We start from the raw sequence: 24,127 nt of genomic DNA on the forward strand, positions 1-24,127 counted from the left end.
GTGTCTCTCCTCTCCCATGTTTCCCCTGTGAAGAAGGGTATCAGATTCCAGAGACACTGAACCAGAAGGACCAATAACTCCTGTAATGGCATTCCAGTGGCTGCACTTCTCCCTCTGTCGCTCTGGCTTCCTGTCAGAATGGTAATTTTTTTTCTCTTTTTTTTTCCTGAAGTGGCAGGGGAATCCTCTTCACAGGCCCCTGTCACATTACATATACTGCACAATTAACTGTTTAATCACTCAATACATTTAGGCCAGCCACACATGCAAAGTAATGATCACACCAGAAAAATGTCTATCCAGCTGTGGAAAGAGTCAACCAGTTACAAAGTTAGTGCTTCAAAATGTGTAAAAACTTTACAGCTGGTTTCTATTTAGCTTTAATTTGAACATTTTGCAAGGTCCTTAGAGCAGGCTAAATTGCAAAAAAAGAAAATCTATTATCTTTGCTTTTCCTACAATCAAATGCCCAGAGATGGCAGGTAGTATAAAGTTCCTACCATTAAGAGGTATTTGGAAATGCTAGATGGTACATAAGCATTTAAAATAAACAATTATCAATTATATACTTCATTTTTAATATGTATTTGTATTTTATTCTTTTTTTTTTGTAGAGAGTACACATGCACATTTGAAATACTAATTTAAACTACTAGTATCTTATTTTATTTTAATTTAATTTTAATAGCTCCGGACAGACATATAGACATCACTGAAAAGAGCTAAACATAAACTTCTGCTTAATGAACTGCAACCACCAGGAAAGCCAACATATTCAGATGCATGAGGAATGCAAAGAAAATGAAAGCAAACATACTATTTTTCCACTCTATGAATCAATGATGAATCCTCCCCCGGAATATTCCATTTCAAACAGAGTAACCAGATGTGGAACAGAGGTAGCAGAAACATGAAGAATTCAGAAATGAATGATGAGACAACTTCTATATAATGAGAAACGGAAAAAAACTTCAGAGTGTTCATGTTGGAAAGAAGATAAGCAAGAAAAAACATGAAAACCTACTGAATACTATGGAAAAATACTTCAGGTCTGGATATGTCTCTGTTCAACATCTCAGAATACAAAACAAGGGGTACATTTGATGAAACTGAAAGTCAGAAGATGCATAAGATAAAAAGAAAATATTTATTCACACAGGTATAATTAGCCTGTGAAAATCTTCCTCACAAGGTATAATTGAGGCCAAGAGCTTAAAAGGATTTTAAAAATTTATGCAAGCATATATGGATAATGAAAAGATCCAGAATTACAATAGTAACTTTAAACATTATCATTAAAATAAACAAGAAAATTGCTTTGGAAACTCCAGAGAACTATTGAACTTATAACCAATTAAAGTGAGGGAACCTTTTTTATATTGATAATTTATTCTACAAGTGCCTTCTAGAAAGTATTCTGTACCTTCTTCAGAAGCATCTGGTGTTGGTGACTGTTGGTGAGAGATTATCCTTGGACCCTATTATAGTATGCCTATTTGTAAATTGTAATAAAGGGAACAGTAACTGTTAAAATTGCAGTTTCATTGAAAAGAGGCTGGTGACTTTGGTATGATACAATTAGGAAAGTATTCTATGCATAGAGGGTGGTTAATGGGAAACATGGATATAGCTATGGGATAAATTAATGAATAAAGAACTATCAGGGCTTCCATCTTCATATTTCTGCTGTTCAGGTACAGAAATTTCTGGGTGAGATGATCATAATGAACATCTTTAGGCCATAGACAGTATTCAATCAGGGATGATGTTATGACCTTGGTAAACTTCATTGGGAAGTCACAGATACGTATTTGGGAAAACAGTGAGAAGTTTGACTTTGGTACTCATATCAGCAGAGACTGGAAGTTAGCATAACAGTTACACAAAGGGTTTTGTTTTGTTTTGGTTCAATCATATGTTACATCCTTTTGGCATAAACAAACATGTAGAATACATTTCTTTCTAATACAAGCATTGCTACGAAATCCTAGAAAGAAACTTGCCAAGTAGAACAAGCAAGTAGTAAAGCATTCAACAATCTCACTATATAAAGAACATTTCTGCTCTATGGTGTGACAGGCCCTCACCCTGCCCCCTAAGGAGGACCATACCTAAGCCTACTTACCTGCCATGACTTTGTTCTTCTTCGTGCCACTGGGAGTGTTGCTCAGTGTTTCCTATGTAAGTTCAGGAATGCTTTCCTTGGTGCATCTTCTGTGGGGCTCCTCCTCCCCAAAACTCCACCCCTTTCTACTCAAGTGTTACTGTAGATCCAAGCTGTGCCTTGACATAGGTGCAGGTTGTTTCTGACATGACTGCTTGATGGAGCACAGGTGCCATAGGGATCTCCCCATGGTTCTGCCATTCTCTGAGAAAAATACCAATGCAAGAAAAATTTCACTTAAAGGAGTTCAATCTGAGCAGCGAGCAAGGCACTGTAGTCCCCTCCACCTGCCACCCTCCCCATGCTGAGCTGCTCAATCTTTATCACCAGGGTTGAGGATCTGATGTTTCCGACCTTTCATCCCCTTCAGGCTATTTGCCTCTCTTTCCCCAGGTCCTTCCTAGTACCAGGGCTGCAGGGTATTCCTTACCAGGCCTGCTCAGCACCGAACCCCACAGCTGTTCCCCACTGGTGCACTTTGAGCACATGGTGGCACTGCAGGAGTGAGAGTGAGAGACTCAGTGTCATCAATCTGAGACAATTGCTCCAAGCAGGTGAAGGTGCCTCCCAGCTAGCTGCAGGAACCACACTCAGTTTTTCCCCAGCTGCCTTCTAGCTGAGGCGTGTCTGGGTTGCTTCCCTGGGATTACCATCGGGATAGCAGGGGAAGCATTGGGGACATAGCATGGAACAGTTGGAAGGAGGAAACGTTCAGAGTTTGTTTTAGTCATGAGCTGATATCACAAAATGTCAGAAAGGTTGAAAACATTCAGGAAGGTCTTGTTTAGAGGTAGATCTGTCAATCATATAAACAGGGATAGGAGATGACTTTGAGAATGAAGTTCCCAAATGTAAGGTGCAATGAGAGAGGAAAAGAAAAGAGAACAGTAGGACCCCTATAGATAGAAGAGCAAGAGGAAGAATATCTAAAAGACATGCAGAGGAAGTAAATAGGTAATAGCTTAAGTAGAAAACCAGAAGGGAACAAAGTTATGGAAAGTAAATGAAGACAACAGCTCAGAAAAAAATAGTATGATTGGTGGTGTTCAAAGCCAGCTTGATAGATCAACAAGTGTCAGGATACAGCAGTAGCTCCAGTCTTTGGCTAGGAATAGATCATTGGAGACTGATGAGAGCAGTTTCTGGGGAATGTAAGGGGCAGAAGCTGGACTGGAAAGGGTTTAGGTTGGAAATGAAGAACAGGACCTCTAGACAGCAACTGTAAACATTAAATTCAATATTCTTAAAGAGAAGTGGATATGGTATAGATGGTATTTGGAGAGGCAGGTGAGGTCTTTTTTTAGTAAGAGATTAAGGTATGTTTGTGCTGTATTAAGAATAAGATTTAAAGAGGATGAAAGTGAGCAAAAGGTAGATTAAGAGAAGGGGTAGGAGGACTATAGTTACTGTGATAAGTTCTGAAGAAGGAGAACAGATGAGAAATATTAGCATTTGTGATAGGAGAATGATGAAAGAATTGTACAAGAGAAGACAATTAAAGGAGGTGGAAGGTAGAACTGCATTTAGCCAATTTCTTTTTGGAAAACATTAGCAACTTCTTTTGTGTAGATAGAACAGGATATAGGAGTAGTGGAGGGTTAAGAAGCAAGTAAAAGATAGAGAGAAAGCTCATGAGCATGAGCAGATTCAATTTAAATTGGAGCTTAGCTAGGAAAGTGAAAGAACTGAGCTAAAGAAAAATAATGAATTCACAGTGGAGAAAGTTAATCTAGTTATGGGGTTTCTGTTTCAAATGTTCTACAGCACCAAAATGGAACTAAAGAAAGCAGGTGTGGGGGCCAGTAAGGACTGGAGGTTACGATGATAGAAAGGGCCGGAGACAAGGGAGACGAACAGAAAAGCCTGGGGAAATCACCCATCGTATCAGTAAAGGATTGGGAAAATGGGTCAAAGAAAAGAAAGCTGCCTATAATCACAAAACTGCCTATAACTTTGTCATTTCTTTCCTGATTTGAATGAAAACAGAAGGGAGTGTAGCCCCTGCTGAGGCCACAAAGCCTGTCAGGTTTCAAGGAGAGATGTAGGGGTTTCTGGGAAACTGCACCTCAAGCTGCTGACTAGCAAAACTCATGACATGTATAACTGTGTGCATGTTAAGGCTCAGCTGTTTTTCTGTCCCTCCATCAGAGCACTGGAGGGATTGGAAGGCACCTACCATAATATATCATTGGAAGGGACTTCAGGGAAGGATAACCATCACTAGCCAGATACACAGTCAATTTGAGAGCAGTCCTTCCCCACTCTTCCCCCTCCCTCTCCTTACTTTGTTTCCCTGCAAGCACGCACAGCTTCAAAACTCATTTTGTTTCAAGGCTGTTTTGAAGTCTTTCATTTCATTTCAATTTCACTGTTTCAAGCTCAAAATGAGTCGAAACACTGTTAAAACAAAACACCTGGTGAAATTTCACATAGCCCTTACCTATCTATTTAGTGCGGACTCTTGCAGTCTCACTGCTGGAGAAACACAGGAACAACACACAGTCTTATCAACCTTTCTTAGAGCTAACACTGGGTAGAACCACTAGACCATTTAAGGCTTTCTTTAGCTCTATTTCTAGTTATAGCTTCTCTCAGTAGTGCTACGGTATTGGCTGGTAGGCCTGGCATATAGAGAAAGGCAGAAAAGAAAAAAAGGTAGAGGAAACAAATGGCTATAGAGGAAAATGAGACAAGGTTCAAGTCCCACATTCTAGACACTGTTTAGGGTTTTGATGAAGTTATGTGGCAATACAATATCATTGCTTCCATTTGGTGCAGAATGGTATCAGAGTAGTGAGACAGTTGATTCCAACATAGTAAAGTATGGTTCCATCTTCTCTGGATAGTTTACAACCTCTATAAATTTTGCCCATTTTCCCTCCCCTAATATTGCAATATGATTGATTAAATAACACTATTCCCCCTAAATTGCACAAAATATGCAACACATTAGTTTTTAGATACTAATTTCCAATTTCATTCGTGACTTGTACTTATTCACCAAATTTCAACAGTCTCTAGGCTGTATAAGGAGACTTTTTTTGTTTGTTTTTTAGATTTATGTGGTCTTTCTTTTCCATTTTGCTAGAAAGTATTAATAACTTTAGGCAACAGGCTAAATAGGACTTGAACAGCTTAGAGTACAGACTCAACATAATGAAAATATCAGTGTCAGTTAATATTTATTGCTCAAATATAATGATATTTTTTCCTTTAATTATTTTCTGAAGTAACCTTCTATGGTTCTTTTTCTAAAGTAGTTAATCAAGCCACATTTTTTTAAAACTTTGTTTCCCAGTGTTAGTCTTCTTAGGAGTATAATTTACAAAAGTACTTAAGTGTCTCAGGAGCACAAGTACCAAAGGAAGTCTAGGCACCTACCATAATATATCATTATTCTTTAGACAACAGCATAATATATCATTATATAGAAACAATATATGATTGTTCTCTAGAAAACAAACTCCTATCCAAGAAAAAGGATAGGAAGCGAAGATTAGATTTGAGCAGGGGTGGCCCATGGCACCATCACATCTGGCCAAATGCAAACCATGGAACCATCACATCTTGTCTACAAGGCTTCCCATGCATCTTTGCATTTGGCAGCAGAGGTAATATGGCCAACCCCACACTACTCACAAATTACCAAACCCCAAAGCCTCCATCCGGTAGACTGGGTAAGGCTGCAAACTTTTTCTCCACAGAGCTGGGCCATACCCCTGATGGGTAGAAACTGATATTTAGAGGTTTGCTTTTGGGAACAGGGCTGTAAGTACATATGCATTGTAAGAATGGCCCAGGGCAACAGCAAGGGTTAATTGGTTTCTGAAAGCCTGTTTGTGACAAAGTTTCCTTCAAGACCCACTGTGTCTGAAGCCAGCAGACACAGGGGCTGGGAAACTGAAGACATGTACCACACTGTTCTATAATATGAGATATGGGACACTGCTGCATTGGCAAGGTCACAGTGACCAGTTGCACAGCCCTTAGGATTTCTGGTTTTGACAGATAGACCAAATTAAGACACCACTAAATGACCAAATTAAGATGTATGCATGTGATGAGTTTGTTGGAAAAAAGAACTATGTTAACAGGACAGAATGGGGATTCATAGTTTCATAGTTGGTAGGGTCGAAAGGGACCTGAGCAGATTATCAAGTCCGACCCCCTGCCATGGCAGGAAAGAGTATTGGGGTCAAACAACCCCAGCAAGGTGTTCATCCAACCTCCTCTTAAAGACTCCATGGGTAGGAGCCAGCACCACTTTGCTTGGAAGTTGGTTCCAGATCCCAGCAACCCTGACAGTGAAGTAGCGCCTCCTGATATCTAGCCTAAATCTACCCTCTGCCAGCTTGTGACCATTATACCTTGTCACTGCTTGGGGGAACAGGGACTCCCCCAATGCCTGCTGGTCCCCTCTGACTAGTTTGTAACAGGCCACTAGATCCCCCCTCAGCCTTCTCTTGTGGGGGCTGACCAGGTTCAGGTCCCTTAACCTCTCCTCGTAGGGCCTGCCCTGCTGCCCCCTATCATGCGGATGATCCTCCTCTGGACCCTCTCCATGTTGTCCACATCCCTCCTGAAGTGTGGTGCCCAGAACTGGAAGCAGTACTCCAACTGTGGCCTGACAGAGGGAGGATCACCTTTTTGGACCTGCTTGAGATGCATCTGTGGATGCATGACAAGGTACAGTTGGCCTTCCTGACCAGTTCCCCAGGCTGTCAGCCCATGTTCATCTTGGCATCAATGATGACTCCAAGATCCTTTTCTGCCTCTGCACTGATGAGAAGGGAGTTCCCCAGCCTGTAGGTATGGTGCTGGCTCTTCCTCCCCAGGTGCAATACCTTGCACTTGTCAGTGTTGAAACCCATCCTGTTCAAAGCCCACCCCAGTAAACACTCTTGGACCGATTGCGGCCTATTCCTCCCTTCTAGCATGCCCACTTCTCCCCACATCTTAGTGTCATCTGCGAATTTGAACAGGGTGCTTTTTACTCCCCTGTCCAAGTCACTGATGAAGACGTTGAACAGTGTGGATCTGAGGACCGAGCCCTGCGGAACCCCACTGCCCACATCCGTCTAGGTCGGATAAGACCCATCCACCACCACTCCCTGGGTGCGGCCCTCCAGCCAACTAGTGACCCATCTGACTGTGTAGGTGTTGACACCACAGTCACCCAGTTTTTTAATGAGAATGGGATGAGAGACTGCATCAAAGGCCTTTCTAAAGTCCAGAAAGACTACATGCACTGCTATACCTGAATCTAAGGATTTTGTGACCTGGTCATAGAAGGCCACCAGGTTGGTTTGACAGGACCTGCCTCTAATGAACCTGTGTCGGTTACCCCTAAGCATAATCTCCTCTGCTGGCCCCTCACAGACATACACCAGCATAACTCTCTCAAAAAGCTTACCCAGGACCGAGGTAAGACTGACTAGCCTAGTTTCCTGAGTCCTCCTTCCTCCCTTTTTTGAAAATGGGAACCACATTGGCCCTTTTCCAGTCCTCTGGCACCATGCCAGAGCACCATGAGTGCTTGTAAAGTGCATGCCAGGGATCCTGCACTGACCTCTGCTAATTCCCTCAGCATTCTGGGGTGGGGATTGTCAGGACCTGCTGATTTAAATATGTCTGGTCCCTCCAGAAGTTCCCTGACTAGGTCTTCACTGACCCTAGGCCTGGGTGTGCCTCCCCTGGGACCTACAGGGGTCCTGGTGGGGGGGTGACCTGGTCCCTGCTCAGAAAAATGGAGGCAAAGTAATTGTTAGATAGGTTAGCTTTGCTGTCTTGTGCAATGACCAGATTTCCTAGCATGTCCTGCAAAGGCCCCATGTTACCCGGTACCTTATTTTTACCCCCTATGTATTTAAAAAAGGACTTGTTGTCCTTGATCTGGGTAGCTAGTCCCAGTTCCATCTCTGCCTTGGCCTTCCTGACCACCCCTTCTACAGCCTCGAGCAACTGAGGTATAGTCCTCCCCAGTGACGGCCCCTGCCTTCCATTGGGTGTATGCCTCCTTTTTAGCTAGGAGATGTTCCTGTATGGTTTTGATGAGACATGGTGTTGCCCTGAGGGGTCAGACCAACACTCAGGAGCTCAATATTGCACAGTTAGACTGGAGGGCATGCTGCACAATTGCACATGCACACATAAAAATTAATTAAGCACACATACTCACTAGGTGCATACACCCCTCGTAGGCATACACACTCACACTAGCAACTCGGATACACACAGGTTCAAAATGTAGTGTAGGTTCAGGCACACCTATCACCAGTTTAAACCCATACATGCTACACACATCAAATTTAGACAGAATCAGTTACCGGTTACCAACACCTGCACATCCAACACACATACGTGGATTACTAATTCATATACCATGCACACACAACGATAGCTATATCTATCTGTGTGTGTGTGTGTGTGTGTGTGTGTGTGCACGAATTCACACACATACCACCCACCTACACAAACACATAAATGAGTTCCTAAACTGGGTGTTGTGATGTGTATGTATGTATACATGTATGTGCTTGGTGTACTTGGGATACCTGGGGAAAGGTTAAGGTAAGAAAGTAGAAGTGTAGGGAGTGAAAGTAACTGAGACCAGGATTAGAACTGGTAGACTAGAGGGGCCTGTGCTGAAGAACTGAGGCTCGGGGGTAACTTTAGGTTAACTGATCTTAAATGATTAAAAGACAATGCCCTAAGTCTAAGGGGAACAATGCCGGCACATAGGATGGGACTGGAGCCAGAGCTACAGGGGAGCTGAAAAGGTAGGTGGGGAGAGGGAAATTAGGACTAAGGAAAAGTGTGGGTGTTAAAGAGCAGCTCTGGGTGTGGGGAGCCAGAGGATGGCTCCAGGGCAGCTAGAGAAGTTGCAGGGAGTGGCAATAGGTGCTGGGAGCTGGAGAAAGGCTCCAGCTGCTGGAGAAAACTGCAGGACAGCTACGAGGAGCTGGGAAGCTGCAGGGGAGGGTGGGGGATGACTACAGAATGTTTGGGGGAAACCCGAAAACAGAGAGACAGACAGCAGAAAATCACACAAAAAGCAGCAGGAGAAACTGAAAGGTGGCAGGGCAGTAGGAAAGCAGAAGAAGGCAGCAGAAAGTCACAGGGAAAAGGCAGTAGATGGCATGGGAGGCTGAAAGGCAGCAGGAAAGCAGAGAGGCTGAGAGGTGGCAGAAAAGGGGAGACAGAATTAGGAGGAGATTGGGAAACTAGCGGGGGGGGGCTGGAGCTGAGAGAGAGAGAGAATGAGGCTGGAATTTAACATAGGGAAGGGACTGGGATTCAGTAAAACATGACCCAGCTCAGAGTTGCAAATGACAGTGGTTTTATTGAACAGGGGAGATGGTGACACAATGTCTTATTTGTTCCCTTGCACCCACACACCCCCACCCACACCCACAACAGCAGCAGGGGTTAGAGAGGCTTGGTGCAGAGGCTGAAGTCCACTGAAGTCCAGGAGGAGAGAAAGAGACAGAGAGAGAGTCCAAATTATAGGAGCAGATGTGCAGGTAATGTCTACCTACCCTAGGCTGGAAGTTGATCCTCAATGGCCAGTTGTGGTTGCCTTCAGCTTGGTGTTGTCCAGAGGGGGGTCACCAGCAGGGCCTCTGGGATAGGTGACATGAAGCTGGTCTGGTTCAGATGGAAATGGCATTCCCACTGGGTCTGTCTTCACTGCCCCTTTTTATATGGGCAGACCTTGTGTGACCCTAGTGACAGGAGGCATGCCCAGGCAAGGATCAGCCCCTGGCATACTGAGCATGTGTGCTCCATGCAGGAATGTGCAGTTTCTGGTGTTTTTAATGGTAAGAGTTGCTAGTTGTGCAGGGTCTTTTGTCTTTCAAATGCTGGGTTCTTGTTTCTGTTCCTGAGTGAGGTCCATGGTTCCTGGATGAATCAATGCAAGGTGATGGTGCAGTCATTACAGGCCATTCAGTAGAGGCCTGCTACCATTGTATTTCAATCATTCCCAATCACATTCATTCATCTGGGGACCAGTTTACATGGGAGGGATACGTGACTCATACAGTTGCGACACACAGGGGATGCCCGGGCAGAGGACACAAGTAGGAGACTTGACATATAAAATGGAAACTTGACATGACTTTGGTTCACTTACAAACACAGGCCTAAATCATACAATATCCACATGAAACAATAAAAATCAACACAAAAATTATAATAATACAATATACAACAGTAAAAATCAATACATACCTAATAATTATACAATATAAAACAGTGGCTATTCAAAACCAAAAACTTGCTACCAAAATAAAAATGTTAAAGCTTATCTTAAGTCTGAGCTCACTTATACTTATCTATAGGGAAGACAGAGGGAGAGGAAAAGTCAGAAATGGTTGGGGAAGGGGAGGGAATGCATACCAATCATATATATAAAAATATGTATTTTAAAAAGAGTGGGGGTTTTGCTACAATGGGGGCTTTTGTGCCCTCTTCCCCCTTTGATCTGCATTGAGATTACCTCCCTTTGGGCTTGGAGGATAGTCTCCTTAAGGAACAACCACTCTTCCTGGACACCTGACTCCCCTCCTCTCTGGGACCTCAGTGCCTCCCTGCCTATTCTCCTTACCTCATTGAAATCTGCCCTCCTGAAGTCCAGAGCTGCTGCCTTGCTGCAGGTCTTTGCCACCTTGCACTGGATGGTGAATTCCAGCAGGTGATGATCACTGTTGCCCAAGTGGTCGAGCACCTGCAGACCCCTCATCAGGTCATCACCCATGGCCGGGACCAGATCCAACAAGGCACCTCCCCTGGTGGGGCTGTGCACCTCCTGGGTTAGATGGAGTCCTGTATTTCTGCTAGGAACCTATGTGAGCAGTCAGACCTGGCTGACTGCTCTTCCCAGCAGATGTCTGGAAAGTTCAGGTCACCCATGGTGACCACATCCTTTGACCTAACTACCTCCGTGAGCTGACTTAAGAATTCCCAGTCTAGCTCTTCCCCTTGGTTGGGTGATCTATAGTAGACCCCCACCGCTAAGTCCCTTTCCCCTCAACCTCCTTGTATTCTAACCCAGAGCACTTCAGTGTGCCCCTCCTCTGACCCAGTGCCACTCACTGAGGATGTGTATTTCTCCCTGATGTACAGTGCGACACCCTCACCTTTCTTCCCTGTCCTATCTCTCCTGTACAGCCTATAACCGTTGATATTCACTGCTCAGTTATGTGTTGGGATAGTATGATAACCACAGAGAGAGCAATCAATGATGTCTGGAGGTGTTTGAAGAGTCATCAGAGGAGGAAAAGAATACAAGAGGAGGGATTTCTGAGTAGTAAAGCATCCCCAAGAGGGGAACCTGAGGCCACCATGGGCAGAGGGCAAACCACCATCCCACTGGAGGGATGGGCCTCAGCCCTTGCTTGACCTCCACGCTGCTGACATCTGACATTCAAGAAAGAACAACAGATTGAAGCTCACATACTGAGAAGATGTACCTTTCCTCTGTGAACCCTAGGACTGGTAGATACAGCCATGGGGGGTAGGGGAGGGATGGCTATTTTGTTTGCCTTGCCTGCATTATTCTTATCTGCTTTCACTGTGTATCAATAAAATTTTCCTGTTATCAGATGAGAAGTCATGGTTGGTCTGAGGGTTTGGGTCTGCCTGAAACAAGGCATCTGGGTCATAAATCCACCCCTGTGCTCCTGGATCAGGGCTGCACCATACTCTCTTCCCTCTCTACAGGGGCAGATTGGGCCCTGGCCATGCCTCCTTCCCTCCTGTTGGGGTCTGGCCATGCCCTCTTTACCCTCACAGTACTGGGCTATGTCCCCCCCCTTCCATCTCTACAGGGTCTTTGTCCTACGGGGCTGCATTGGGGCTGGCCTGCCCCCCACACCCTCTAGTCAGCCAGATGGTGCCTGTTGTGCCTATCTGGGTACCAAATCAGGAATGCCAGCTTCCTGGCTGGTAGATGGATCAGCAACTGTCAATTTGACCCACCAGGCAAAAAGGTTGAGCAACACTGGTTTTGAAAATAGCAGTTTACATTTTATGCACTGTGTTCTATAAACTTTTACTAGTCCATTCATTCATTAAGTTAGAGGCATCTATCTTCAAAATAATGTACTCTTGCCTGTTTTTAATGCATTTTTCATTACATCACATAACACTTCCTTTCAGATTTAGAAAATCTGAAGTATTTTCTAAATAACTGAATAGAAAATACCTATCCTGAGCAAGATTGTTTGCTATGATTTAAATTTAAGTTTTGTAAGCATAAACACCTCTTGCATGCAGCAATAAAACTGTTTTGTTAAATACCAAGCTAAAAATCACATGATTTATGATCATAATTTGTCTAACTCACTGTGTTCAAAACACAGGTTCTTCTCTGCCTGTTTATCTACAGTGCCAAAGAGAAACAAGATTTATATAAATAAGGGACAAAATATATCTTTTAGTTAATCTAACCCTGCCAGTGCAAGATTATTATTCCCCACAGTACATGTATTAGTATATTGCCACACTATATTTTAAATAAGCCAAGTGTTTGGTTTTCTGTTTTCCTTAAGGGGCTATCCCAGCCCGATGCATAACACTTACAGAGATGTTCCTATTCATGCTGTGGTGTAGTTTAATTATGTTTTATTTCACCATCTTTCCTGAATGATTATAGTCTTGAAATGTTGGTCCATCCCTTCCACCCACCACAGCTGCCTAAGTCATCACATTTTTTTCCTTCTTAATCCTAAAATCCTTTCCAGTTGTTAAAATTTAAGTTTAAAGTATAAAATACAGAACAACTGAGAAGGTTACTTGCATTTGATCTTCATGCCTATTATCCGTTAGAAGCAGTTTCGGTCACAGAAGCTGTCACAATGGGCACATTGGTTGTACCCAGTCTATGATCGCATGTCTTTAAACCATGTGATCATAGATTGGGCATGGCTTGTGCACATTTTTTGGTGCCAGGAGCTGTGCCAGTAGCTTGGTCTAAGTCAGGGTGAGGGGAGGGGCAGGCAAGATCAGGGGAGTTATTGGGTCCTTTGTGAGGGTGGGGAGGTAAAGTTACATGGAGGGGAGGATTGCACATCCTTAGATGGGAGAGAAGTAGGAAAAAACACAGCCCTGGGGTTGAGACAAATGGCTGGGCTTTTCCAGCCCCGGGGTTGTACTCCAAATATGTGCAGACATTCAGTAAATTACACCTCCTTAGGTAGATCAAGCCAGCCATTTTTCACCCAATCTACTGAAGAAAAACACTATAAATACATATACTTTTAAGAGTAAGACCAGAAAGCCACAGTTCTTGCTTTCATTATTTCATTATTATATATCCCAGTGTGATTTAACTAATTTTTGCTGATTCTCCCTCCTAAATTTACATACTCTTTGGAACATTTTCTCTGTAGGTCTTAAGCCTTCTCTTCTTTGCTACTCTTGATTTTGTTTCCTTTTTGTTTCACTGTTTCAGTTTGATTACTTTGCACTTTTACACAATATCAGTCTGTACCTGGATTAATGCATATAAAAAAACAGCAAGAGAAGGTGATATCAGAGCAGTAGCAATTGTTGGTTCTCCACCTTAATACAGTTAATGCATGGTATTTAAAATCAGATATTTAAAAAAAACAGGATCACATTTCTTTGACCAAAGGATTTTCCACTTAATAGTTAATAAGGAGAGATGTGGGGATGGGTAGGGAACATAGGATACACTATATGATTAGGCATAAATTAGATGATGAAAAACATTTTAAAGGAAATGTGTCTATAATTCTGGTTTATACAAGAATATATTATGCAATCATAGTATATCAAGTTATGATCTATAAGTTTTAAGATTGCCATTCCTCACTTGGTAGAACGTAATAAAGAGTCAAGAAAGTCTATAAAGGATTACATTTTTCTTGTGAGAATAACAAAAGCCAATTAATTCAAGGATTGTGAAGAGGAAGCTGAGCAAGTACTGTATTTCAAATTCCCCTTGTATAAAGCTTAAATATTAGAGTTATTTTTAATAAGGGTCTGATTGAATGCACTAAATTCAACAGAAGTAGAATTGATCAGACTTTTTTGCATTGAAAAATACTATTTATAAAATCTAAAATTGTGGAGTCACGTGGGTGTCAACAAAACAGTTGTCAGGAAATGTGATACAATCTTTTATCTTGATTTTAGTGGGCACTGGATCAGATTTAGATGTACTTATAAGCAGTTGCCAGGTCTACCCTGAGCCTGCTCTTTTCCAGACTGAAGAGTCCCATGGCTCTCAGCCTCTCTTCATAAGGCCTATTCTCCTGCCCTCTGATCATGTGCATGGCTCTCCTCCAAACTCTCTCAAGCTTCTCAACATCCTTTTTGAATTGCGGACCCCAGAATTGGATGCAGTACTCCAGCTGCAGCATTACCAAGGCTAAGTACAGCCGGAGGATGACATACTGAGATTTACTTGAGAAGCATCTATAGATGCAGGCCAAGGTTTTGTTTGCTTTACCAAATGTGACTTCGCATTGGTGGCTCATGTTCATCTTGTGGTCAGTCATGACCCCCAAATCTCTTTTAGCAGTGGTGCTAGCAAGCGTAGCACTGCTGAGCCTATAAGTATGTTGTGGGTCCCCCCGTCACACACACACATACCTGAGGTGAAGTACCTTATATTTATCAGTATTGAATGTCATCAGGTTTGTGTCCACCTACTTCCTAGGGTTATCAAAGTCAGCCTGGATCACTAGCCCATCCTCATCCTCTGTGGATGCTATGCTCCAAAATTTAGTGTCATCAGTGGACTTAGCCAGTGCACTTCTGATACCAACATCCACATCACTGATAAAGATGTTAAAGAGAACCAGTCCAAGAACAGAGCCTTGGGATACGCCACTGGTCATAGAGCACCATAATGATTCACTGCCATTGACCACTACATTCTGCATCCGGCCTTGGAGCCAATTTCCCAGCCATCAGACTGTGGAGTAGCCAAGGCCTCAGTTGGCAAAATTTTTCCATGAGAAGGTCATGGGACACCAGATCATAGGGTTTTTTAAAGTCCAGATATATGATGTCAATCTCTTCTCCCTTGTCCAGGTGATACATTAACTGGTCATAGAAGGAGATGAGATTGGTCAGGCAAGACCTACCCATGACAAACCCATGCTGGCTATCCCTCAGGATGTTGCCATCAGCCAGCTTATGAAGAAGAGTCTCTCGGATAATTTTCTCCAGAATCTTACCAAGGATTGAGGTCAAGCTGATTGGCCTGTAAGTCCCGGGATCTACTTTCCACGCTTTCTTGAAGATGGGTACCACATTGGCCTTCTTTCAGTCTTCAAGTACTTCACTTGAGCACCACAAGTTTTTGAATATTTTTGCCAATGGTTGGGCTATGAAACCTGCCAGCTCCTTGAGTACTCTAGGGTGTAATCTGTCAGGACCAACTGACTTGAAGTTGTCCAGCCTCTCAGTGTGATCTTTTACTAGATCAACACCGATGCTGGGTATAAATAGATCCTCACCCTGGCTGTCCCACGTCATACTAGGCAGGACAGTCCCGTTGTACTGATGAAAGACCAACGCAAAGTATGCCACTGTTTTGCTGAAACCTACATGACTCCACAATTTTAGATTTTATAAATAGTATTTTTCAGTGCAAAAAAAGTCTGATCAATTCTACTTCTGTTGAATTCAGTGCACTCAATCGGACCTTTATTAAAAATAACCCTAATACCTAGGCTTTATACAAGGGGAATTTAAAATACAGTACTTGCTCAGCTTTCTCTTCACAATCCCTTGAATTAATCAGCTTTTGTTATGCTCACAAGAAAAATATTATCCTTTATAGACTTTCTTGACTCTTTATTAGGTTCTACCAAGTGAGGAATGGCAATCTTAAGACTTATAGATCACAAATTGATAGACTGTGAAGGTAGCTGAATCAGGTAGTGAGAAGGTAGTGGGAAGGTAGTTCAATCAGTAGCCGGGCCAGCAGCAGCACGATGTGTATGGGCACACGTTGCACGCCAAGGGTCCCCTTGGAGTCTGCAGCCTCCCCCTCTAGCACCTCAGAGGCCTCCACCCAGATGGACCCCGTGGTTCTGTGCTCTTGGCTCCACTAAGCTATCTCCCTGCTGGGCTTCATCCCTCCCAGCACAGGCCCCTGCTTCCTGCGGGCAGGCTGGGGCTCATTGGGAGTCCTGGGGTCTCTTGGGGGGGGGGGTCCCTGGGCTCACAGGGGTGCAAAAGGCTTTCACCTGTATGTCTCACACCAGAGCCAGGAGATTTGATATCATCTCTTTTGAAATAAAATATTAACATAAATTTATCCTGCAACAAGGGGAAAATTTTGATTATCTATTAACAAGAACATAAATGAAATCTCAGTTTTGAGGGGAAGGGGGGCAGAAGCATGTATTATTCTAGTTAAGACCATGCTACCTTATGCCTGAAAGCAATGGAAATGAAGAATGGAAGAACTTGTTTGCTTGCTACTAGCTGTGCTTTCTCCTGATCCGATTGCTGTCTTGTCTAACACAGTCTGCATCTCAGTAGAGAGCTCCCAGCTACAGCCAACCTCAAGTGCCCTTCATGAATGCTTTTTTCAAGTATTCTCTGCATGCTCTCTCACGCTCTGAGAGGCCTTTCAGAAAACCTCAGAATCACAGAAGTTACTATATAAACTTTTTTTTCAAAATGCATTAATCATTTTCCAAATTGAATTCCAAAAATTAAAAAAAAATACATTTTCACTTATTGTTATGTAAACTAAAAATTGTTACAGGATTTTATTATACCTGATCTCTGCTTTGAGAGCTGTAACCATAAACAAGTAAGTCTTGCTCCGATCACTGAGTTTCACGTAGTATGTCATACATGCATTGTTATCTAGGCTTTATACAAGGGGAATTTAAAATACAGTACTTGTTCAACTTCATAATCCCTTGATTTAATCAGTTTTTGTTATTCACACATGAAAAATGTTATCCTTTGTATACTTTCTTGAATATTTATTAATATGATATAGTTGCTACCAAGTGAAGAATTACAAGTTTAAAACGTATAGATCATACATTGATATACTGTGATTGGACCATATAGACCTGTATAGACCAGAACTACAGACACATTTCCTTTAAAATTATTTTCATCATTATATGTATTCCTAATCATATTGTGCATCCTATATTCCCTACCCATCCCCACTTTCCTCTTTAGCATATTTGAAAAATAGAGAAGCACATAACTAGAGAACTTGGGAAAACGTAACAGAATAACATTTATCCAGATAATAACTCTAAATCAAGACAGTTTATAATAATGCTAAGTAGTTAAAAGCTCAGGGTACTCTCCTGCAGAGCTATGCTGCCATCTATTGGTGATGCAAATATATTTTAAATGTCAAGTGTTTAGGAAAGCTAAATTTCCTATGGAAAGAGCATTCTATTTTGTGTACAAGATACAAGATAAAATCTACATTGCTTCTTCAACTGCTCATAAACACCTGAGAAGACCCAGCAAATTGGAGGCAATCACATGGAAAATATATCATAATAAATGAATTTTGTTATATCTAGTTCTAGTAGTCACCATGTATGTATACATTGTTCACATATCTTTTAAATAAATATAAAAGATTAACCCAAATCATTTGTTATGGATTTGATTGGTTGTATTTTTAGAGCAGGTTATGCCAGCACAAACTTGCTTCACTATTTATATGGTGTTTAATAAATAGTAGGCACTAGATTCTATTTTCTACAATCTGTACAGTTCTAGAAACTTGATGTAAGACCCCAAGAAATAGACAGATAAACGTATGAAGTGAAGGCATGCATGAAAATAAAAAGGAAGCATCCAGGTAGTTGGCATAGTTAATTTACATGCCTGTGGCTAAGGTTTTTACTAGGTAGTTATTGAATGATCAGGGAAACAATACAAAGTTGTACTTTTAAATTAATTAATCTTCATGCAAAACTGCACAGAAAATGGCACAATTGAATATTATTCATGATACACAAATTCCATGAACTATGGTTAGTGCCTGATACTGGCTGCAGTTTCCTCTATTGTAAGCTGAACAAAGTGGACTGGGATGTGTTAAATTAATTATGGCAAAGACAGAAGGAGAGAGAGAGAGAGAGAATGAACATTTTGTAAAAAAATTGATAACTTTAAAGGTCCCTGTCCCATTTTTGTCTATAGGAATAGGAACAGCATATGGCAAAAGAGCACCCAGAACACTTGCAAATAGTGGAGGATATATGCTAAAAATACCTTCATTCCCCATAACACTGACAAGTTTTTAAAATCTGATTTGGGAAAAAGAAATAAAAGTTAAAGCATTATTTAAAATAAAAGGCATTTGTTCTTATTTGCTAAATAATTCTAAAAAAATCCAAAAAGTATTATTTTCATTACAAACAGTTTGTTTGGTAAAATATTATTCATACTGCATATCACAGTACATTAGAGAAGGGCCAGTACAATAATCTGAATCTCAAATTGTGGCTAAAAATATGGTGATTTTTGTTTGATCTTTAATTTGAATTGGAAAAGGATTCTGGGTTGACATTGAGTTTATATTGACATTTTATAAGTAGATTACTTGGAAATATTTTAGGTATATATAAAGAGCTTGGACCTGGAGTTTCAAGAGTTCCTAATCTGAATGGTAGTTCCTGACACTAAGCCTTTTTTCAAAAGCTGGTCACTTCATTTCATGAAAATCTCATTCCACTTGAGGGCACTGAATGATTTTGAAAATCTGATGTGGCATATTCAACAGAATGGATGGAAGTGGAAAATAATACCTGTTATATCTTTGTGACTCCACAGAGGTAGGGGTAAGAACAGCATAGGGAAGAGAGAACAGGACAAAGCAACATGACTGATGGCTTTGATTCTGAACAGGGACCCAAACTGAAAGCAAACATGGTCCCTGAGGAAATTTACAGTAGTTACAATATTTTAAGAAACAGTACCACATATAGGGTGCAGAGAGAAGTGCAGTTCCCCGGGAACGCTTTGCAGGAAGCATTCTGAGTTGCATGGATCCCCTGGAACAAACAGAAGTTCACTGTTGGTTCCAGGGGGGAGGGGGATTTAGCTGCTGGCTGCAGCCTGAAACCTGTTTCCTCTGGCAAGTGCCCCTGCTCCTGCCAGGCTGCAAAGTTTGCATAATGGGAGGGGAGAAAGGAAGCAGAGGGAGCTCATTCTAGGGGTTCTACCACCAGTGTTGGAGGGTGAGTTGGGTGAACTGTAGCCCCCCTTACCTCAGAGGAGGGGGGTGGACTCCAATATACCCACCCCACCCTCCAGTGGGGGAGTGAAAAAACCCAGAATGAACATTTCCTGCTCCCTTTCCCTCTCCCATTCTGAAAACAGCGTGAGGCTGGCAGGCAGCGAAGACACAAGTTACAGAAGATGCTCAGTTGTGAAACGTCTTCATCTGACCCCTCATGCAATGAGGGTTTAGATTTTCACCTGACCAGCCATTTTTTAAAGCTGTTTGCAACTGTGAGCTTGTGTTTCCTCATGGTTATAGACTGCTTTCTGTGGCTAGATCAGATGAAAATTGTCACTTTTTTTCTGTACCCATAATGGTTAACTAACAATATATCACACTATCAAAAAATTATCTCTACAAAATACACTGACTCAAAAACCTAGAGTAAAATGTTGCTGTGGGTCAGAACTCAAGTCCATTCATAAAAGCAGCATGCAGAAATACACAAAGACCAAAGTCTGTTCTATCTGTTAGCAATCCAAGAGCTATTTTATTTCACTCTGCTCAAATTCTTGGAAAACCTGATGTGATATACCTTTATCTTAGGATGCAGTCACAAAAAGCATCAGAGAAATGGAGGACCCACAGACTTTTTGTGCTAGCATTTTTCAAGGCCTTGAACAGGATGAAATAGCATCACATTTAGGCAGAATAGGATGTGGTACATGTTGTCGGTCTATGTTGCACTTATTCTAACAAGCATTTGAAGTATTTTATTCCAAATTTCAATATCTTAAATAGATAACTGCTATTTTTTGATAAAAAGCAGAAGCAAATGCTAGAGATGGGAAGGAGAAAGTCTGATACACACTCAAATCAAATAGTGATGAATGCATAAGTCCCCATATAACCTCCCAGTCTACTAGCATATTTTCTTCCTCATTATAGCTGATAATCCATGCACAAAATGATCATTGGTGTAATCCTATCAGCTTCCTTATGTCCAACAGATTCTAGTGAACTCACAGTCCAGATGACAATAATTAGAAAAATAAGGAGGAAATGAAAAAAAATCCACGTCACTATTAAATGAGATTTTGGTAAAATAAGATATTTTCTCAACCTTGTGAAGGAAAGGCTCTTTAAAAAGCCATTTTTTGCCCTTTGAATGTGCATATTGCAATTTTTATTACAAAGCAAGACATGGGGATCTTATTTGATACACTTCATTGTATTTTATATTAAAATTCAGGAATTCTAAGCCTTTTTAATGCATAGAAATGTGAAACAATTTATATCTTCTCCTTTAGTAATCAGCCATGTTATTGTCTGTTACCCTTAGCTGTATCTAATGTTAGAAATAATACTCTTCTCAATCTACCACGAGAACCAAACCAGCAGTCCTTTCTCAGAACTCTCCCACTGACAAGAATGCCTAGAGATTACTACACGTGGTATCAGAAGATCATCTCCCATCTCTACCATTTGCCATGAAGGAAAATTCTTGTCATGATCTCAATGGCTTTAGGCAAGTTTTTGAAATATTAACATCATTTGTTAATGACTTCTATGGGAGTTTTGCTTGAATTAAAACCAATAGATCAGGCTGTTGATTTTCATGCAGACTTTTTAATTCAGTTCAGTTTTCAACTGAAATGAACTTGCTGAACTCAGCCTTTCCCCTAAGGGATACTTACTGATATCACAGTAACATCTGGCATGACATGGCATGATTTCTCTAAGAGATCTTTTTTTTTTCTTCTTTAAATAGAATCAGGACTGTAGTAAAAAAATTCTTCAGGTCACAATTGAAGCACACTGGCTAGCAATATGTAGAAATATGTACAGGCTAAAATAAGCAAGGATCATCAGTCTTTTATTAATTAGACATGCATACATAGATAATTGGTTATCCTTCAAAAAAAGTGAGGCAAAACAAAAATATGGGAACATACTGCTATCATACATTTTGGATAATTATTCAGAGAAAATATGTATATATCTTTTGAAGAAATATAATGTACCCCAACTGACATTAAAATCTGTTTTTTCCCAAACCTACAGTTGAGACACAGAGACACTTTTCAACAACACCTAAAGAAAGGTAAACCTCAGTTGAAATCTCACAGATATTGAGAAAATGTGTTATACCTAAGAAATGTACAGACTTATTCTTTGTGTTATATAAAGCAATTTTAAATAGCCATATAGAAGAAAAAACATTATTTACAACAAAGTGGACTAGTGGCAGCAAATCAGAAATTAGTGCTGAAGAATGGGAAATCATCTAGAACAATGGTCCTCACACATCTATCTTCCTGATAATAAAGGAAAATTACTTTAAAATAATTACATACCAATGGTATCTCAGCCCATTTAAAATCAAATATATTTATGATACAGGAACAGGGAAATGATGGAAGAAGTGCTGTCATTTGAGAGAATTATACTACATAGTATACTTGCATGCATTAAATTGTTCTGGAAGAAGTCTGACAACACATCAAGGGAAATAATAGGATAATTAACTACTAGATAGCCTCTTAGGTCTCACACTGGCACATGCACTTGCAGGAGCTTAAATAGGAGCGGCACAAATTTGAGTCAGGGATTTTTGCCTCGGGGCACATGACTGGACGTGCACTTTGGTATGGGGCAAGTTGTGGCACTTGGGGCAAAATAACCCTGCCTGGCTCCTCCCAGATCTGAAGCCAGGGGAAGTTAGAGCCTGGGGCCAGCACCCTGGTGAGCAGCTCAGGGCTACTTTCCCTCAGGAGCTTCTGAAACCCAGCCAGTTGGTATCTGGTGACACTATACCTTGCGGCAGCTGGACTGCTGAAGCAGCCCTGACCTAGGGTGGCCCCTGCACCCTCTACCCACTGCAGCAGTCTGGCAGTGGGGGCTGTTGCCTGGCTGTGACCTGCAACAGCATCCACCCCCTTGGACCTGCAGCCCCATGACTGCATGCCTACCAGAACCCGCTTTGCCATCTGGGCAGCCATAATCCAGAAGATGTGCTCCTTGCAGTGGCCTGCTTTGAACTGTCCAAACGTGTCCTCTTGTCCCCAAATGGCCAATAGGTCAGCCAACTCATGTGCCCTCCAGCTGGGTCCCCATTGCTGGCTGGGTCTTGCCAACAGTGATCCTGATGTTCCTTGTTTACAAATTGCAGTATTTCTAAGAACACCAAAATCTCTCATTAAAATACCCAAAATAGTGTTCTTTCACTATTAAAATGAAATGCCACTATATATACAGAGATCAGTTGGGCAATGTTTTATTGATATTTTTACAAGTTTAAAGCAATTTGGAAGCCTACCAGTGTCTTTACCATAATAAAATGAATTCTAAATATATATACAGTTTGGTGTTGACTTTTGGGTTTTTTGTCTTAGAAAAATAAGATCTGACCCTACTCCCTTTGCTCACCAGGATGTGTAGTGCTGAGCAGCACTGATATGTCAGTGCCCTGCCCCTGCCCCTCACTCCTGACCCACGGGGCCAGGTATGTGGGCAAGTGGTTTGTGGGTGTGGCTTGGGGTGTGGTGTTTGTGGGTAGATTGTAGTAGGACTGCGGGTCTGCTGTATGGGGGGGACTACTTAGAAGGGGTGGGTCCCCTGATCCCCACAGGGTGCAGCCCCCCTACACATATCACTGACTGCCCTTCCCACAGGGGCTACAGCTCGCCCCCCCCCCACCAGAGCCTACTGCAGGGCCCACAGCTCACCCACAACAGCAGTGACCATCAGGGTGAAAGGGGCCACCTGGCACAGCCCCTCCATGCAGTGTGGGGCAGTAGGGCTTGGCCCTGGCACTGCCTCCACATCACGTAGGCTCTGCCTAGCCTTGTGCCAAGTGCCTTTGGGCAGCCCTGGGCCACTTAGGCCATCACCTGGGGCCCTGCGCTGCTGTCGTGCCAGGCCAGGTCCTGTATGCATGGAACCAGCCTGGCCCGGTGGTGTGTGGGGCACATGTATGCAGGACCTGGCCCAGTGCAAAAGGCAATTTCTGCAAGTGGCACAGGGTCCTGGGTGGCAGCCTGAGTGGCCCAGAGCTGCCTGAAGGCACATGGTGTCATGCTGAGCTGGGTCAGGCCCACATGATTTGCTACAAGCACTGCTGGGAGCCAGATGACTGGGGCTGAGCCACACTGCCATGTGCCACAGAGGTGCTTCACCAGGAGGGCCCTGAGCACCCCGATGGGCTGCTGCTGTAGGGGGGAAGGCCCCCATACCCTCACAGCCCCCCCACCGCTTCCCTGCTTCAGTCCCCGCCAAACCCCACTTACCTGGGATAGAGCTGAGGTCCATGCAGGCTGCATCACTCCAGGCTGCCCCACACGTGGAGGCAGCGTGCTTCAGCAATGGGGCAAGGGGCAGCCATACAAACACTCTGGATGGCTACCAGAACATCTCTTTGGAGGACCTGAGCCTTCAGTTGCCTCAGGGCATGGTCCTGTACTGTGCCCTGCCCTGCATCCCCCTACCCTGCCCCCTTCATGTTATATTTTGATCCCTGGATATCCAGGTATCAAATTTTGATCCCCTCACTGCAAATATGCAGCATGGGGAACATTTTTTTGTTCCCAGCATGCCTCTTGCCACATCTCAAACTGCTTTGAGACGTGACAAAAGGCATGTGCGGGCTTGTCTGGATGTGCCTTTAGTGTTCTTGGTGAACTTCCTGATAATTGCAATTTGAGGGCCCCTCTACACATACAGGTAAAAGTGCAGTGGGATCTAATGCATGATCCACACAATGG

General features: G+C 42.5%; 1 long non-coding RNA gene across 2 annotated transcripts in view; it reads right to left on the reverse strand.

Annotated features, from left to right (window-relative positions):
• Window positions 1-793: 793 nt before the first annotated feature.
• LOC149870592 (uncharacterized) overlaps window positions 794-24,127 on the reverse strand; it is an 89,805-nt gene continuing 66,471 nt past the window's right edge. For both annotated transcript variants that reach the window (XR_016440469.1, XR_016440470.1), the window contains 2 exons: window positions 9,703-10,066; window positions 794-2,368 (listed from right to left, as the gene is read on the reverse strand). This is a non-coding gene — a long non-coding RNA (uncharacterized LOC149870592). The remainder of the gene's footprint in view (window positions 2,369-9,702; window positions 10,067-24,127) is intronic.

Source organism: Crocodylus siamensis, chromosome 2, assembly GCF_052110815.1.
Source record: "Crocodylus siamensis isolate JL-2025a chromosome 2, ASM5211081v1, whole genome shotgun sequence".
NCBI lineage: Eukaryota > Metazoa > Chordata > Crocodylia > Crocodylidae > Crocodylus > Crocodylus siamensis.